General features: G+C 51.4%; 1 long non-coding RNA gene across 1 annotated transcript in view; it reads right to left on the reverse strand.

Moving 5' to 3' along the window:
• The window catches only part of LOC129665791 (uncharacterized), a 24,036-nt gene continuing 6,531 nt past the window's right edge, over positions 1-17,505 (reverse strand). Inside the window, exon 2 of the long non-coding RNA XR_008718421.1 lies at positions 1-1,671. This is a non-coding gene — a long non-coding RNA (uncharacterized LOC129665791). The remainder of the gene's footprint in view (positions 1,672-17,505) is intronic.

The raw sequence follows: 17,505 nt of genomic DNA on the forward strand, positions 1-17,505 counted from the left end.
TACTTTTAAAAACTTTTATTTACATTTCTTTTATCTTTTTTTTCCCTACTCCACCCCAATCCTTTACCAACACCCCAACACCAGGTAGGAGAGAGAAAGGGTTAGTGGGAGAGGGGGACACAGTTCTTAGCTGCTTCCTGCTGGTCAGGGTCGTCGTCGGGTTCCTTGGAGCCAGTCCAGTCCTCGTTTCAGGAGATCTCCGTCTTTTTGTCTCACAACAGCAACCAGGCGTGGAAGAGGGAAAGCAGCAGCAACCTTATCCTTTCTCCCAGCTCCACGCTGTGTGCTCTGGCATTTATTCTCTCTCCAGAGTCCTCAGCTTTAAACCATTTGCAGCTGGCAAAGAGCTCCTCTCAGAGCCCACATGAGACAAATAGTTTGCTGCTGTGGCCCCTCTGAGTCAGCCCCACATCCCACACCTGGGACCAAAACAAAAACCCCATCTAAAAAGCCAAAAAAAAAAAATGTAACTTATTTATGTGCATATGGTGTCTTTGTGCAGGCAAATGTGCAGGAACCACATGCTGGGCTCCTGGGAACTGGAGTGGCCGAGTGTCCGGCCTGGTATGGCCCGGGGCCTCTTCAGGAGCAGTGTGTACTATTGACTGCTGTGACTGACTGTCCTCCAAGACAGACCTCACTTTACAAAAAGACCCCAGCTGGACTTACCGACCATTTACACCAAGGGTCAGGAAGAGGCCCAACACCCTCATCTGTTGTCTGTTCCTTAATTGCCTGAGGCTCCAGGGAGGGCTGAGGGAGGAGAGGAGGGCAGGGGAGCTGCCTCTGTGTGGTTGTGAGCATTCCCTCACCCCTTCGGGAGTCTGTAGATGGGGAGAAGCACCCCCACACCCATAAGCCACCCTCTCCCATGCTCTGCCAGGAAGCCCAATAAACACAGGTTTCTCAGAGGGAACTCTGGCCAAATCTCCACCGTTGAGGTTTTGACTTTATTATTTAGTTTTATTTCCAAGCTATGTGTGTGTGTTTGTGTGTGAGTGTGTGCATATGAGTGCAGGTGCCCACAGAGGCAGCTCCCTGGAGCTGGAGCTATAGGTACCTGCACACTGCCCGATGTGGGGCGCCGCACATCAGTTCCTGGCAAGAGCCGTCCTTGCCCTTAGCTGTGGAGCTAGCTCTCCAGCCCCTTCCTATTTTTAATACCTATCTGTCTGTGTCCGTCTGTCTGTCTGTCTATCCATCCATTTACTGTGCATGTGTGTGGGAGGGAGGGGTGACTGATTTCAGAGAAAGAATTTCCTGAGTGGGCTCTCTCCTTCTACCATGAGGGCCCAGGGACTGACGAGGGTCAGCTGAGGACAGGGCCCATTTTCCAGCTCTGCCATCTGTCTGTCTGCTTGTTTTTTGAGACAGAGTTTCTCTGTGGTCCTGGCTGTCCTAGAACTCACTATATAGAACTCACTGAGATTCACCCAACTCTGCCCCCTGAATTAAAGGTGCTCATTGCTGAGCCCAGCACAGCGTCTGTGCCTTCCAACAACACCTTCCTTACTGAGACCAGCAAACCATTCCAGAACATTCTGTGAGAGACCACACCAGGTCCGTGTCATCAGTTCATGGCTGTGCCATGGGAGGATTTCCTTGGGGTGGGCTGGCTCTTCCTCGATTTCTCCAAGAAAGCAGCCATCGAGTCAGTGTCCCAGGAATTTCCTTCGTCAAAGTAGAATTTAAAAGAAGAAATGAAAAACAAATGAGGTAGGAGAAGGCTGGGGCCTTCAGGAAAATATACCACACAAGAAAAATTAGTTCCCAATATAAAGAACGCTCAGGGAAGACGAGCCCAGTGGCTTCCTGTGCTCCCTGTGGCCTCCTCTGCCCCTCCCTCCTCTTCCTCTCTTATCTATGGGTGACAGGAAAGATCAGGAAAGTGTGGGTGCAGCACCGACCCCCATAGCCCTCTGTTGTCAGATGTCTCCCCCATGTCTAGAGGATGGAAGAACTACAGCACAGAGGTTCCGGCCTGTCCCTCCTTTCTCTTCTCACTAGCTCTCACCACACCCTTCTAGGACACTTCCTGGGCCATCAGAACTTTCTTCTTTCCTACAGGTGTGGGCCTAGCACTTCTGTTCTCAACCCGTAGACCCCTTAGACCTCTGGGCTACCAGGGAACCTTCCCTGGTAGAGGCTGGTCTGAATTCTTCTTCAGTGGTACCACCTCAGGCCTCAAGAGGTTTGGCCAGATGGAAGAGGTCTGCATGGCCTCCTGGAAATTCTTGTGCGGTATCCAGCAGAGAAGACTACTTGAGCATGGGTTTAAGCCAATACAAAGTTTTTATTCCTCTTTATTAGCCAGCAGGCATCTACACTGCATATTCCAGATCCCGATGCAGCCATGATCCTTTCCCAGGGTGAGCTTTTAAGCCCAAAAACTACATCCTTGGTTGACATAATTCAGTTAGTAAAAATAGTTAGCCAGAAGCGGAACTACAGAGGCCAAAAAGCAAAGTTAAAACATTTAGAGACTTCCCCAGAACTATGGACTAGGTCTTTGGGTTTGTTTTGACAGGTGGTGCTGTCTACATGCTGAGTTTTATGGCCTGAATGGTACTTCCATCATGGAGTCAGTTGTACTAAGGTCTCGGGGCCTGTTGCAGAAATGACTTGGGTGCTATTCTGCAAGTCACTCCAGCAGGCTCCACCAAGAATGTGCCCATCTGTCGGTCCTTTCTTGGTAAATAGTTTTAGAAAGGTTGGGGGCTCTTTCCCTGAAGCCTGTGGCTCTGGAGTTTGACTGGGCCAGCTGTGTCTGGTTGCCCCATCCAGTGAAGAGCATGAGAAAACTGGGCATAAACTGAAGAATTCTTTCACTTGTGTTGCTTTGGCTTAACCAGGATCTTTGCAGTCATGGGAGCTATAATTCCTTTCAAAGACAGAGTTTTACAACAGAACCTGTTTTTCACAACAAAACAAAAGATCAGCTTTCCTTTCTCCCCCCCCCCTTTTTTTATGTTTATATAAATTCCAAAGTGTGGTAGAGATTGGAATGCTTTTATTATAGTTATGAAGGGCAGTGCAGCCAGATCATTTGGAAGAGTCCAGAGAAGAGAGAGAAATTAGTGGGTGGACCATGGCCAGCAGCCTGGACCTGGTCATAGGAAGACGGGGGTGGGGGCACAAGAGGGGAAGAAGAGAGTGCCATGGAAGTAGATGGAGATCGAGGGACAAGCCCGAGGTGGGCAGGAGAGTGCCTAATGACAGCAGGTGATAAGGCAATGGGAAGCTGGGGAAGGAGAACTTCAGGGTAGGGGCGCTGAGAAGAGCTGAGGAGGGCCAGGATGCCAGCGCAGACTCTATAGCAGGCGCTTGTGGTGCTGAGAGAGCCGGGAGAACAGCGCCCACTTCAGTAATAAGCACCGCAGCCGTCCGTCCATCCTGAGTTTCTTTCAGGTCTCTCCCTGAGTGTCTTGAGGGCACTCCATAGACCAGGCTGACCTCAGCCTGACAGAGCCCACCTGCCTCTGCCGCCCAAGTACCCTCCCAAGTACTGGGACTGAAAGTGTGCCCGTGTGCCTGCCTTCTCCTTTTTGTCTCTTAAAGTTTTTTATGTATACACAGGTATTTCACCTCCAGGCATGTCCGCCTGGTGCCTGTGAAGGCCAGAAGGCTCAAGTCCTCTGGGACTGGAGTTGCAGACAGTTGTGAGCTGCCGTGTGGAACTAAACCCAGGTCCTTTGGAAGAGCAGCCAGTGCCCTTAACCACTGACATGTCTCTCCAGCCTCTGTTGCCCTTAGATGTCTGGGGATGTGTTCTCTGCATTCTGAGGCCTCTGGAGTTCACTGAGGGTCCTTGGTCCCTGACTGTTCCTGTCTCCTGTGAATGGCTCCATGTCTCCCACTCTGGAGCTGACAGGTCACTCTTGGTCTGTCCTTGGCTATCTTGGTCTGCTTTCCAGGGGCTGTGGACTCTGCTCTCACCACCCACTTCCGGTTCTGTAGCCTTTCCCCTCCTCTCTAGCAGTGATCACCTTTGTCCCTTTCAGGTGTTAAACAGAGCTGGAGCAACCCAATCTGCCCTTTGCTCTGACTCCTGAGGCTGTCAAAAGTCAAACCTAGACAGCCCGTAGCTCCTAACCTGTTTCGTTTAGATTCTAGCTGCAGGCAAGGACTTGCTGAGGGAAACATTCGCACTGCAGGCAGAAAAAGAACGAGGAAAGCAGGGCAGAAGAGAGCAGCAGTGATTCCAGTTACGTCCCCACAGGGAAGTCAGGGAGAGAAAAACAGGAGAGCAGCCTCATCCTTGACACCCTGGGAGAGATTCCGGCGGAGGGGATTCTCCTGTGGCCTGTGGTGGTCCCGAGCTAGCTGAGGCCTCCACCGTAATCCCTAAACTAGAGGCCAAGGCAGGAGGATTAGGAGTTTAATGCTCAGTAGTGCGCTGGAAGGCAGCCTGGGCTACAGAGAGCCTAAGGCACTGTGTGTGGGGGGTGAAGGGCGCTGGGGACTCTAGTGCTGGTCCCTGTCAGCCTGGTGATGGCTCTGCAGCATGGTGGCCCGGCACCGGTCTTCCTTACAGTTTCTTTCACTGTTGGAAACACCAGGACCAAAAGCAACTTGGTCCTGACAGTGCTGAGGGAAGCTGGGGATGGGAAGCAGAGGCCCTGGATGCTCTGTCCTTTGCTCAGCCTGCTTTCTTATACACCCAGACTCCCAGGATGATACAATGGGCTGTGCCCTCCCACATCTGTCACTACAGGCTTCCAAAGCATTCTCATAGTTTGTCTCCTCGGCTCAGGCCAGCTCTACCCCACAGCTGCTGATGTCCTTAACGGTCATCCCATGGTACCGGCATCTCCAAAATGCCGTGCTCTCCACTGCACTGGGCTGCATCAATGGCCCATTAGAGCTCTTTCCAGGGATCCTGACCCTGCCACACAGTGCCAAGCCCCAATTCTCTCCAAGAGCCTTTCCCTCCTGGGGCTCCTGAGGGAGAGCGCCTTCACTAATGCTTGCCTGACTTCTCGGTGCCAAGCCTCAGCTGCTCCCATGGTGCCTCAGACCTTCAAAGCCAATACCATGGCACTCACCTCCAATCCCAGCACTTGGGAGGCAGAGGCAGGAGGATCTCTGTAAGCTCAAGGCAAGCCTGGTGTATAGAGCCAGTTTCAGGCCAGCCAGGACTACAAGATGATAGTCTGTCTCAAAAAAATATTACTTGGGAAAACCTTTTACCTTGCCAAGTTTGGCTGCCAGCATGAGCTATGCCTTTACCTGCTCTGGACCACAGCTTTTGTGTGGTTGCCCTGAGGAAGGACTCCCTGATTATGATCCCAGCAATTCAGGCCTCTTTTTGTTTAAGGTCTATTTTGTAGATTTGGCTGGCCTCAAACTCACAGAGATCCATCTGTCTCTGCCACCGAGTGCCGCTGGCGTTGATGGCACGGTCTGCCCAGAATTCTTTTAAAGATTTGTTTATTTTGTAAGTGTGGGTGTTTTGCTTACATATCTGTGTGCCATGTGCACGCCCAGTCCCTGAGACAGTCAGAGGAGGGCACAGTGGGCCTCAAAACTGAAGCTATGGTTGGTGTGAGCCATCAAGTGGGCACTGAGATTTGATTTGGAAATTCACATTTCCCAGGGCTGCTTGGGGGCCCCTTCACATGTTCCTCCCCTTCCCTTTGGCTCAGCTGTTTGTGGTCGCACCTGTTGTCCCGTCCTAATGAGAAGTCCCATAAAGCTGTCCCACCGCCCTCGTTGTCTGGAGCCATGATGATGGAACTGACTAGAACACCGCTGTGAATCATCTGGAGGCTGAAGCCTTGCTGGAACTGTCCCCGGCAATGGAGCCTCCCCTCACCAAATTAGCTAAACTTAAAATGCTTTCCAAATAACAATTATTCACCCCAGAAGACTGGGCCAGATCCTGGTGACTTTCATTCACTCCATGGGGGTGGTTCTAAGAAAGAGCAAGGGTCCTGCAGTGCCCTGCCTGGGGCTGAGGCCTGAAGGAATAGAGGAAATCAGAAGAAACTCCAGCTGGTAGCAGCAAGCCCTGAGGAGGGTATCAGAAGGGCTGTTCCTGACAATAGGCAGAGCCAGGCACCTAGCCAGGAAGTGTTAGGGGCTCTCGAACAGGGCGGAGATGGGAGTCAGTCTTGGCTAGTACATGCATGCGCCTGGCTAGCTAGCAGTTCCGTGGGCAGTTAGTCATGAGCAGCCAGCTGGGGGTGGTGGCACACGCCTTTAACCCCAGCATTCAGGAGGCGGAGGCAGTTGGAGTTCAAGGCCAGCCTGTTCTAAAGGAGCTAGTTCTAGAACAGCCAAGTACAAAAATAAAAGCTTTCTATGCCGCCCCAGCTCTGAATAACGACACAGAGACCCTTAATTTCATTATAACTTTCAGGCATTATAGCTGGGCACACACTCAGCTATTTTTCTTCTGTCTGCCTGCTTCTGCCTCCTTGATGGACGCTCAGCTCCTCTAAGCCAACAAAACTGGCCTGGCCTGCTTCCCCGTGGCCCACTACCCGCCATCTTGGTCTCACTGTGGCTGCTCCTTCCTCATCCGTGTCCCTTTTGTATGTACCCTGGTCCAGACTGCACCAGCTCCCTAGGCACAGAAATCAACATTTGAATGCACAGTGCACAGGACATCACAACAGCCAAGGCTGCACAAAGAAATCCTGTCTAAAAAAACCCAAAGCAGGAGCTGGAGAGACGGCTCAGAGGTTAAGAGAACTGGCTGCTCTTCAAAAGGTCCTGAGTTCAATTCCCACGCAACCACAAGGGGTTCACAACCATCTAGAGAGATCTGGCGCCCTCTTCTGGCGTGCAGCCCTGACTTCCCGCCATGACCTCTCAGTGCTGTGGCTTTTTTGAGACAGGATCTTGCCCCTGCCTGCTCAGATTTCCTCTTAGTCTTTCTTACAAAGGTGGCTGGAGAGGGTGAGGCAGGGGGTTGGCAGCTTCAGGGTGGAAGGTCTTTCCTGGAGTGATGGGAGTTTTACAGTTGACTGCACTGGCCCAGTTTGGGGGCACACACCTGTAACCCCAGGACGTGGGGTGGCTGTCTTAGTTTCATTGACTCCTAACTGTGGGGCAGCAGCTGTCTCTGACCCTGTTGCCTGCCTTTGGGACCCTTTCCTCCTGATGGGTTGCCTTGTCCAGCAGGGCTGGCTGAACCCACCCAGGCTGGCCATTTTCTGAAGAGAAGCAGAGGAGGAGTGGTTGGGTGTTTGTCAGGGAGGGGCCAGGAGGAGAAGAGGAACGGGAAACAGTGATCAGTATGTAAAATAGATAAAATGAAAATAATGGATCTCTGCGAATTTGAGGCCAGCCTGGTCTACGGAGTGAGTCCAGGACAGCCAAGGCTACACAGAGAAACCCTGTCTTGAAAATCCAAAATAATAGTAATAGTAATAAAATTTTCAAAAAAGTAGACATATTTTATTTAAAAAAAAAAAAAAAAAAACCAAACACGTTTTTTGCCTGATGATAGTGGCACAGGCCTTTAATCCCAGCACAAAGGAGGCAGAGGCAGGCAGATCTCTGAGTTCGAGGCCAGCCTGGTCTACAGAGCAAGTTTAAGGCGGCCAGGGCTACACAGGGCTACCCTGTGTCAAAAAGCCAAAACCAAAAAGAAAAGGAAAAAATCAAAAAAGCTTTTCCCTTTATTTTATGTGTGTGTGTGTGTGTTTTGCCTAAATATGTCTGTGTACCACGTGCATGCCCGGCGCCCTCGGAGGCCAAAGGAGGGCATCAGATCGCCTGGAACTGGAGCTACAGGTTCGTATGCCATGTGGGAGCTGGCAATGGAATCCTGGTCCTCAGGAAGAGCAGCCGCTGCTCTTGACAGCTGAGCCGTCTCAGTAGCTGCTTCCTTTCTCCTGACTCAATAACCCTGTAATCACGTGCTTCGCGGCTGGGTCAGCACTGGGTGGGAAGGGCTGAGGCCGAGCCCGGGTTGTCCACACCTGCGTAGGCCTAGACCTACGCAGCAGGCTCTGCGGCCACCGCTTTTAGCATAGCCTGCAGCTCCCGGAGTGGCCTCTGGGTGGCAGCCACGTAGTGTCAACCGGCCTGCATTAAAGCCTGGCTGGCCGGGGTAGACCCGCAAGTATACCAGGAAGGGTGTGGCTCAGGCAGATGGAGGTGCGGCCTGGACTCAGAGGTGCCTTGCTAGCTAGGCCCAGGAATGGACGTGGCAGTGCAGGGTCCATGGCGAAACAGGAGCCCAACCCCAGGATGAGGCTCAGAGTTGCGCCTGTCCTGGCAGAACACAGCCTGTGTGGATGGAGGGTCCAGCCACAGTTGGAAAGTTGGCAAAGCGTTTTCAGGGTTTGGCTGGGAGCGTTCGCACGGTAGAAATACAAAAGCACAAACGTGGGGCAGTTGAGGATGTGAACATAGTTCGTTCTAGGCAGCTGGGACTAGAGAGTAAAACTGTCTCCAAGGAGGGGGAGGGAACCTCCCAGGCACGGCGATGTCTCACTCGCGCCTCCCTTTCCTTCCTTGGGGCAACAGGGCAGAAGAGACTGCTCCGCTGAGCCCCTCCACCTGCGACCCAGCGGAGGATCCAGCGTCTCCAGGCCTGACGCAGGGCCTGCGGCGCCTCCGGGGGGAGTCCCCTGGATCCACCGCCACCCGGCAGACGCTTGGACAGCTTGTGTTTGCACGTTCAGCCCCCACATCGAGCGAGGCTTCCTTGGAAACCCGCTTCCCCTTCCTCCCGCCTGACAGTCCCTGGACCGTCCCTGCCTGAGTCGGCAGAAGAGTGTGGCCACAACTGCTCTAATCTTGTGCAATTTGGAACTTGGGGCTGTTGAAACTCTTCCTCCTGAGCTATGTGGGAGCAGACAGCTACTGACTACCGCAGTAAGCCAGGGGCGAAGCCGCACCTAGAGGTGGCAAACCCAGGGAAGGCGAGCCAGGGCCCCGAACCAGGCTTTCTGAAGCCTCCGTCCTACTCTCTCCCCAGCCACTTTGAGCTAGAGACTCATGACCAAAATATCATAGTTCCCAGGGCACAGGCTCAGGTGCATTCAAGTTGTTGGTGACAGCAGAAGCATTAAACCCCTGGGTTAAGGCCAGGGACAGAAATGGCCTCCCTCCTTGTGAAGACTGAGGACACAGGATGGGCTGTGCGGCTCCAGGGCGCAGCCTCTGTTTCAGGGTCACTCTTGCCGTTTATGGTCGTTATGCCTGGGAACAGAACCCAGGGCCTGTGTAGGCCAGACATGCATTTCACCACGTTACACACACACCCAGGAACGGTCAAAATCTACAGTTCCAGCCCTCAGCCCCCCAGGCTCAGGGGACACAGAAGGAGACAGGGCAGGGACGCGTTGGAAGATGGGAGGAATGCTGTGACACGTCCTTGGACAGGAAGTGGACATTGCCCTCAGGAGCGAACAGCAGCGGCAGCGACCTGCACAGGTCCTCACAGGGAGACCTGTCAGCGCTGCAGCCTGGAAGGGAGAGGGGCTCACGAGGCCCCGCCCCTCGCTGGGCTGCTGTTATCAGCTGCTGGCCTGGGAGCCAATGACCTTGCTAGACGTGGCTGCTAGCAGGCTGCCTGAGCTTCAGGGGAGGCCCCATACCTGTGTGCCTGTGTGCACACTGACTGGACTCCGAGAGTTACCAAAACGAGAAAGAAAGATATGAGGGAGGTGTGCGGGGAGTGGAGGGAAAGACAGGGTCGCTTTGGTTAAGATACACTGCATTCAAAAAACAGCCAGGTGTGGCGCACACACCTGTAATCCAGCACTTGGGAGGCAGAGGCGGGCACATCTCTCTGAGTTTAAGGCCAGCCTGGTCTACAGAGTGAGTTTCAGGACAGATAGAGCTGCACAGAGAAACCCTGTGTCAGAAAACATAACAAACTTAGAAACAAAAAACCCAAAATTTAAAGACATTCCCACTGGGTCAGCAAGACCAGACAGAGCTTACCTTTCCCCTTGCCTCTCGTGGAAAGAACTGACTGCTGTTGTTTTAAATAAAAAAATTCCGATTGTTTGATGTTACCACTACCCGGAAGCCAGGTGCTGGGGTGAAAGCTCCCAGCTGAGCCTCCTCCTCAGTGGACACCCCGGAAAAGCCCTCCTCCCTCTCCACACTGCATTAAACAGCCTGTTCCACCCAGTGTCCCCCTTCCTGTGTTTTCTTATGTCAGCTGGCTGCTTGCTCCACCTCTTGACCTAGGGTTAACTTTACTTAATCCTGTTTACAGAGAGTTCTTGGAGGCAAGGTGTGTGCTCCGGCTGAGCCATGTCACAACTAGGAGCAGGTGTTCCCAGTGCACAAGCTCGGGTTCACAGTGTGCTCGAACATCCTGCAGTAGAATTCCACAGGGTGGGCATTCCTGTGCACCCACACACACATAAATACATGTCATTAAAACTTTTTTCAGGGGGCTGGATCTGGAGGGGAAGGAGTGGGAGATTAATATAATCAAAGTATATCCTATGTCAATTTGTAAGAATGAATACAACTATTATTATTTTTTTTTCCAAGATAGAGTTTTTCTGTGTATCCCTGGCTCTCCTGGAACTCACGCTGTAGACCAGGCTGACCTCCAACTCTCAAAGATATGTCTACATCTGCCTTCTGAGTGCTGGGATTAAAGGTGTGTGTTACCACCACCTGTTTTAAATATTTGAAAACAAAACAAAGCCAAACACAGTGGCACACAGCTTTAATTAGCACTCAGAAAGGCAGAGGCAGGTGGATCTCTGTGAGTTTGAGGCCAGCCTGGTTTACAAAGTGAGTTCCAGGACAGCCAGGGCTACACAGAGAGATCCTGTCTAAAAATAAATAAATAAATAAATAAATAAATAAATAAATAAATAAATAAATTTAAAAAAATCCTAGTCTTCCTCCAAGAGGCATTATGGCTTACGACTATAATCCCAGGCCTGATCGGCTAGGGCAGGGGGTTCCCTGCAATTGTAAAGGCACCTTGGTCTACAGCGTGAGACCCTGTCTCAGCAAAACAAAATTTATAAGCCTGGAGCTGGGAGATGGCTCAGTAGTTAAGAGCATGAGCAGTGCAGGCCTGAGGACCAGAACTCAGACCCCAGCACGATGTTAACAGGACGGGCATTCTGTGTGCACCTATAGTTCAAGTTCCAAAGGGTACCAAGAAAGGAGGGCCATGGGGCTTGCTGGTTTCCATGCTGGCTGAACACAAACCACACATTCTGGACGAGAAGAGACCCTGCCTCAAGAAGGAATAGACAGACCCCAGTGCCCCTCTCTCCCCTTCAAAGACACAGGCACAAGTGCCCCCCCCCCCACATTCTCATACCCCCCCACACACCAGGGGTAGTGTCGCATGCCTGTAATCTCATCCCTCAGGAGGCGGAGGGAGCAGGAAGGGTCATAAATTCAAAGCCATCCTCGTTTACTGGAGACTGGGCCTCAAAAGCAAAGAACCCTCCACCGGTTTAGCCCGCCTGCGCTGTGCACCTGCTTCCCAGCGCTTGTGAGGCTGGCGTAGACAGATGAAGCGTTTGCGACCACCTGTGCTGCACAGACGCTGCCCAAACAAACAAGCCCTGAAAGCCCCCTAAACACGCGCACGTGACCGCCCGGGACGCCCCCCCCCCCCCCCCGTGGGCCCTGGCCATCCCCGCTCTACTTCCTGTCGGTGGCTGCTGGCTTCAGGGTCCCTCTCTAGGCCGATTATACTTCACAATGCCACACACCCCTGTGCCTGCCACCGGCAGTCATGGACACCTGGGCCCCTGCACTGCTGGCTCTTGTGAGCTGGGCTGCCGTGAGCATGCGTGCTCATGACGCCTGTTCCCTATTCTTTGTAGCTGCATGGCTGTCCCAACCCTGTCAGCGGTAGCAGAAACCTTTAGGGTTGTAGCTAGCATGAAGAGCAATGGTGAATTGTGATCATCAACCTGATTGAATTAAGAAATGTCTAGGGGCTGGAGAGATGGCTCTGTTCTCTCTCTCTCTCTCTCTCTCTCCCTCCCTCTTTCTTGTTTTTTGAGACAGGGTTTCTCTGTGTAGTTCTGGCTGTCCTGGACTCACTTTGTAGACCAGGCTGGCCTCAAACTCACAGAGATCTACCTGCCTCTGTCACAGCGCTGGGATTAAAGGCCCAGCAACAGCTCTGTTCTTAGAAGCCCTCATGGCTCTATGGTAGGCTCAGAATGGATCCCCAGCCCCCACTGGGCAGTTCACAACCATCATGTGTAAATCCAGTTCCAGGGAGAGGGTGTGGAGGATTTCCCTTTCTTGGTACAGCGCCACCTTCTGAAAACTGTAGCAGAACCTTTCTCTGTGACCACACTGGACAGACGGCTTACCACCTCTGGGCCTTTAGGGTCCCTATCTGTGGGGGTTCTGCCTCCTGCCATGACAAGTCCAGCACAGAAGTGTGGGTCCCACCTGCCTATCCCATTTGAGCTGAGGCTTCGAAGGCAGAAGGCAGTGATTTGATCTCTCTCTGTCCTCTTACTTTTCCTAAGGTGAGCCTGACCGCCTGTCACTGCCCAGCTTTGGGAGGACTTGGGGGTTAGGAGTGTGGGGTCACCACCTGGCCCCAGAATTACTGAGATGGTGGAGTGGCCCCTGGGGCCTCACAGGCTGAGAAGATCTCGGGGGGGGGAGCCCCAGAGGACACGCAGATGGGGAGGCAGCTCCCGCAGCCAGTCACAGGGCTTGATTGCTCTCTTTGGGGGCTCCTGGCCCTTTAGGCTTAGGCTTGCCTTCAGAGCCGGGTTCTGGCATGTGCTGAGCATGAGGCAGGCCCTAGGCCTCCGTTCAGCTTCTGAATGCAACAGCCTTGCTGAGTTTCACAGGCCATTTGTCTGAGCAGCACTCAGTCGCCCCAGCCCCCTCGCCCATCCAGGCCTCTGGATAACAGCAGCTCATGTCCAGGGGTTCACAGTCAGCCTACCGCACTCAACGTGTTCAGCAGTTGAGGGACACACAGCACACATACACAGGCAGCCACAGGCATGCACACACAGCTCTGCCTTCCTGGCCAGTGTAAGCTGCAGGCACCAGGGGAGGGAACGCAGGCCGGGAGGCGTCTGCAGGCCCCTGCTCTCCTCAGTTGAAGTCCAGCAGCCAGCAGGGCCTGGGGTTCTGCCAGCTGAGGGGCCGTCTGGGAGGCCGTTTGCCCTGAGGAGACTATAGGTCTGTCTCTGGCTAATAGGACAGGGCCTGGCATGAAAGTTGTCAAAGGCCGGGGTTCAGCCTGCTGTGGGACAGAGCCCTCCCCCAGGCCTGCGGCAGGACAAGACAGCAAGACAGGACTGCCCAGTGTTGGCAAAGAGGAGTTTTCACACAACCCTGTGTGGAAGGCCCAGGTTCAGTGCCTAGGCCCCACACCAGGTGGCTCAAAACTCCAGGCGATCTGGCGTCCTCTTTTGGCCCGTGGACACTCACACATCTGCAGATGCTCACACACAGACATACTCTCTCACAGTTAAAAAATTAAATCAGGGGCTGGAGAGATGGCTCAGTGGTTAAGTGCACTACCTGCTCTTCCAAAGGACCTGGGTTCAATTCCCAGCACCCACATGGCAGCTCACAACTGTCTATACCCCAATTCCAAGGGATCTGACACCTTCAGAGTAAAAATATAATAAAAATAAAAAAAAATTAAATCATGCCTGGCATGGTGTTGCACGCCTTTAATCCCCAAGCTCCGGAGGCAGAGACAGGCGGATCTCTGGAAGTTTGAGGGCAGCCTGGTCTACAGTGAGCTCCACGACAGCCAGAGCTACACAGGAAAACCCTGTCTCAAAAAAAAAAAAAAAAATCAATAAAATAATACTAAAATTAAAATTTAAAAAACATTAACACCCTCAGCCGGGCACAGTGGTGCATTCCTATAATCCCAGCACTTGGGGAGGCAGAGACAGGCAGATCTCTGTGAGTTTGAGGCCAGCCTGGTCTACAGAGTGAGTCCAGGACAGCCAAGGCTACACAGAGAAACCCTGTCTCCAAAAACAAAACAAAAATAAAATAAAATAAAATAAAACCCTGAGAATACTGGTTGGAAACATTCTCAGAGAGCAGGTGAGTGGGAGAGAAGGCTCAGAGAATGATAGCGTCTGTCACTAAGCCTGAGTCCCCGGGGCCATTCCCAGAACCCAGGTGGAGATGGAGGGGAGAAGCCTTGACGGAGTTGCCTTCTGATCCCCACATACATGCCATGGCATTTTGCCCACACGTTCACCGTCGTCAATACACTATAGTTTAGAGAAGCAAACGAAACAGCTGGGCACAGTGATGTAGCGTTTGATCCGAGCTGCGGTGGCCCAGGTGGGCCACCTCTGGGAGTTCAAGGCCAGCCTGCTCTGCACAGTGAGTTCCAGGCCAGCCAGGGCGACACAGTGCACCCTTGCCTCAAAATAATAGCAATGGTGATGATGATAATACTAACAGCAAATAATAACAAACCCGGAAAGCGCTGTGAGAACTCTGGCCTGCAGCGCACCTCACAGTAAAAACCGACGTCTCTTCTCTACAGCCAAAACTAAAGCAGCCAAAACGCCCTCCCCATTTCTGAACATTGCGCCACAGGTCACAGTTCCAACAATGAGTTACCAAAAGTAAATAGAATCCTGCAGATCGTGAGGAAAGAAAATGTATTTCTTTTGCACAAAGTGCAAAGTCATCTTCGTATAAAAACCAGAAGAAGCTACAAAAATGAGATGAGAGGATTAGTGCACGGATTAAACAGACCTAGAGACCAGACATATATTGCAATCCTACATGTTAGCAGTGAGTGTTTGGGAATAATTTTAAAATATCACTGTGAACATCTATGGTAAGGACACAGTGAAGCTCTTGAATGCCAAAGTGGGAAAAAACAATACTATGACTCCAAATGCCTCAGCAGCTAATCAGTTCTGTGAATTGATCAAATAGTAAGGGAAGGGGCTTGGCAGATTGGTGGGGTGTGCTTACAGCTGGGGCGCAGCAAGGAGAGCACCTGCCTAGCGGGCATGAGTCTCTGGGCTTGGAAAAAAATAATTACAGTCGTATCAAGAGAGATGAAACAGGAAGAAAACAAACAAGAATTATAAGATTCAGATACTAGCGCCAGGCAGCTGTGGCGCACACCTTTGAGCCCAGCGCTTGGGAGGCAAAGGCAGGCAGATCTGAGTTTGAGAACAGCCTGGTCTATAGGCTGAGTTCCAGGAAAACCAGGGCTACACAGAGAAACCCTGTCTTGAAACAAACCAACAGAAATGATTCATATACTGGCAACTACAAAACCTAACTGTAAAAGGAACTTTTATTTGTCTGGTTCAGTTGTTGTCTGGGGCTTACTGCTTCCTCCTTCTGCTAACCTAGGCCTCATCCTGGCAGGTTCCAGTCTCTGTGCAATGGAACCCTGGCCTAGAATATTTTCAGTCTCTGAGGCTCACTGCTGAACAAGCTCACCCTTTCTTGTTCTTACTGAGCTCCGGGCTGGTTGAGTCAACTCAGCTGCTCTTCAATCTGGCTTTCCTCTTGGCCCCTGAATTGTTCTGCTTGGCCCCAAACTAACTTCAGCAATCTCCTCTGATCTCCTTGTTTCTTCTCATTCTCTGGCTTTCTGGGTCTCACCTGTGTTCTCTCTCTCTGCAACCTGTCTCTCTAGTACCTACCTAGTCAAAACTTCCTTCTCTCTGTGTTGCCCCTTAAATAGATTCCCTTTCCTCTCTATTCTCCTGAGAAATGAGTATATTCTATTCTGTCAAATCTTTCTCTGATTCATCACTTTTTCTGCCATTCAAATGAACATCACTTTCAAACATGGGTGCTTCCTTCTACAAACTAACTTTGCCTTCATTGTTTGGGATTAAAGGCGTGTCCCACCATGCCTGGACCTACGTTTTTCTTTACCTGAAAACTGTTCTGGTTGAGTTCAGGTTGGCTTGAACTCAGATATGCTTGCCTCTGTCTCCTGGATTAAAGGTGTGTTTGTATTTCAGTGGTATCACAGGGACCTAGAAGATCTTTGGATGTGATCTCTTGCCAGAGCAGCCATGTTCTAAATTAAAATTCCTTTACAACTTTCCTCTTTCTGTTTAAGCTAAAAATTATACAGTTTTTTGTTTTTGTTTTTCTGAGACAGGGTCTCTCTGTGTAGTCCTGGCAGTCCTGGACTCACTCTGCAGACCAGGGTGGCCTAGAATCACAGAGATCCATCTGCCTCTGCCTCCCAGAGTGCTGCACCCCTGCACTCAGCTAAATTGTACACAGTTTAACTTTTACAACAGAGACAGTTATCAGTCCTACAGACTTAGCAGTCCGGATGTCCTCATGAAGATCCACTCAGCCGTTGATGCCAGTCTGCCAGTCTGATGAGCTCTCTGTCCTTCTTCCCTGATTTGTTAAGCTGTCTCCATGCAGGGGGATCTGTTCTGTGCTGCCTGCATTGCTGCCTTTCTGCATCTTTCCCTCGAGTCTTGCCTTTCACTTGGAAGCTTCTCTTATTCAGGTTGGACCTTTACCAATGTTGATGTAACCCATAGTCTTTCATCCCCATGGAAATATAGGCAAAACCTCTTCCCCAGGGTAGCGCCTTCCCTGAGTTCCATTCTGATGCTAAAGTGTACGGCTTGATCCAATTCAGCAGTTCCCCCCATCCCGAGTCTTTCAGCTAACCTTCCTCCCTCTTTCTGTTTACCAAGGTGCAATTAGATCTTTAGGAGTCCACACGTAAACTAGACACTTAGGCACTCTCATGCTATGCCCAGCTTCCTGCCAGTGAGCTGGGCCCCACTCCAGCGAGCCAGGCTTCTTCCCTTTGGCATCGGGCTGTCTATCCTGATCCTCAATTTCATTAGATAGCATGAGTTCACAATTAAGCATTTTCTGGCCTCTTATTTCCTCTGTCTCTTGTCTCTCAAGCCTTTGCATTATCATAGCTAATTTTTCTTGTTGTATGGCTATTTTTTCAACCTTTTTTTGAGAGGAAAAATATAAAGATTGCAACTGACAGTAGAAAGGGCTTTACTCCAGTGGTCACAATTGCAATGAGTACTATTATGGCTCTTTCTTTTCTTTTTTAAAGATTTATTTATTTATTATTTATACAGCCTTCTGCCTATATGTGTGCCTGTATCCCAGATCTCACTATAGATGATTGTGAGCCACCATGTGGGTGCTGGGAATTGAACCCAGGACCTCTGGAAGAACTCTTAACTAGTGCTCTTAACCACTGAGCCGTCTCTCCAGCCCTGCCAGGGCTTCTTCAAGCAACAACTCTACCCCTCAACTCCTACCCTTGTTCACAAGGGATCTGAAATGGAGTTCCCCATTTTTAATGCAGACAAATCTGTCTATCTCATTAGAATTGTCTTTTGGGGTGGCTTACTGTGACTCACTGTCTCAGAGGCTCCTGTTGCCACACCTCGCTCCGGGCTTGAGGCCTCCACTGCTCAGAGGACTCTGGAGTCTCTGGCCATACAGCCAGATGGTGCTCTGCAGATGGTCCCAGGGGAATGTCTTCTCTGCAGCTTGCTTGCTTTCCTTCTTCCTTCCTTCCTTCCTTCCTTCCTTCCTTCCTTCCTTCCTTCCTTCCTT

The sequence above is a fragment of the Psammomys obesus genome, unplaced genomic scaffold (genome assembly GCF_907164565.1).
Source record: "Psammomys obesus unplaced genomic scaffold, mPsaObe1.curated_primary_1811, whole genome shotgun sequence".
NCBI lineage: Eukaryota > Metazoa > Chordata > Mammalia > Rodentia > Muridae > Psammomys > Psammomys obesus.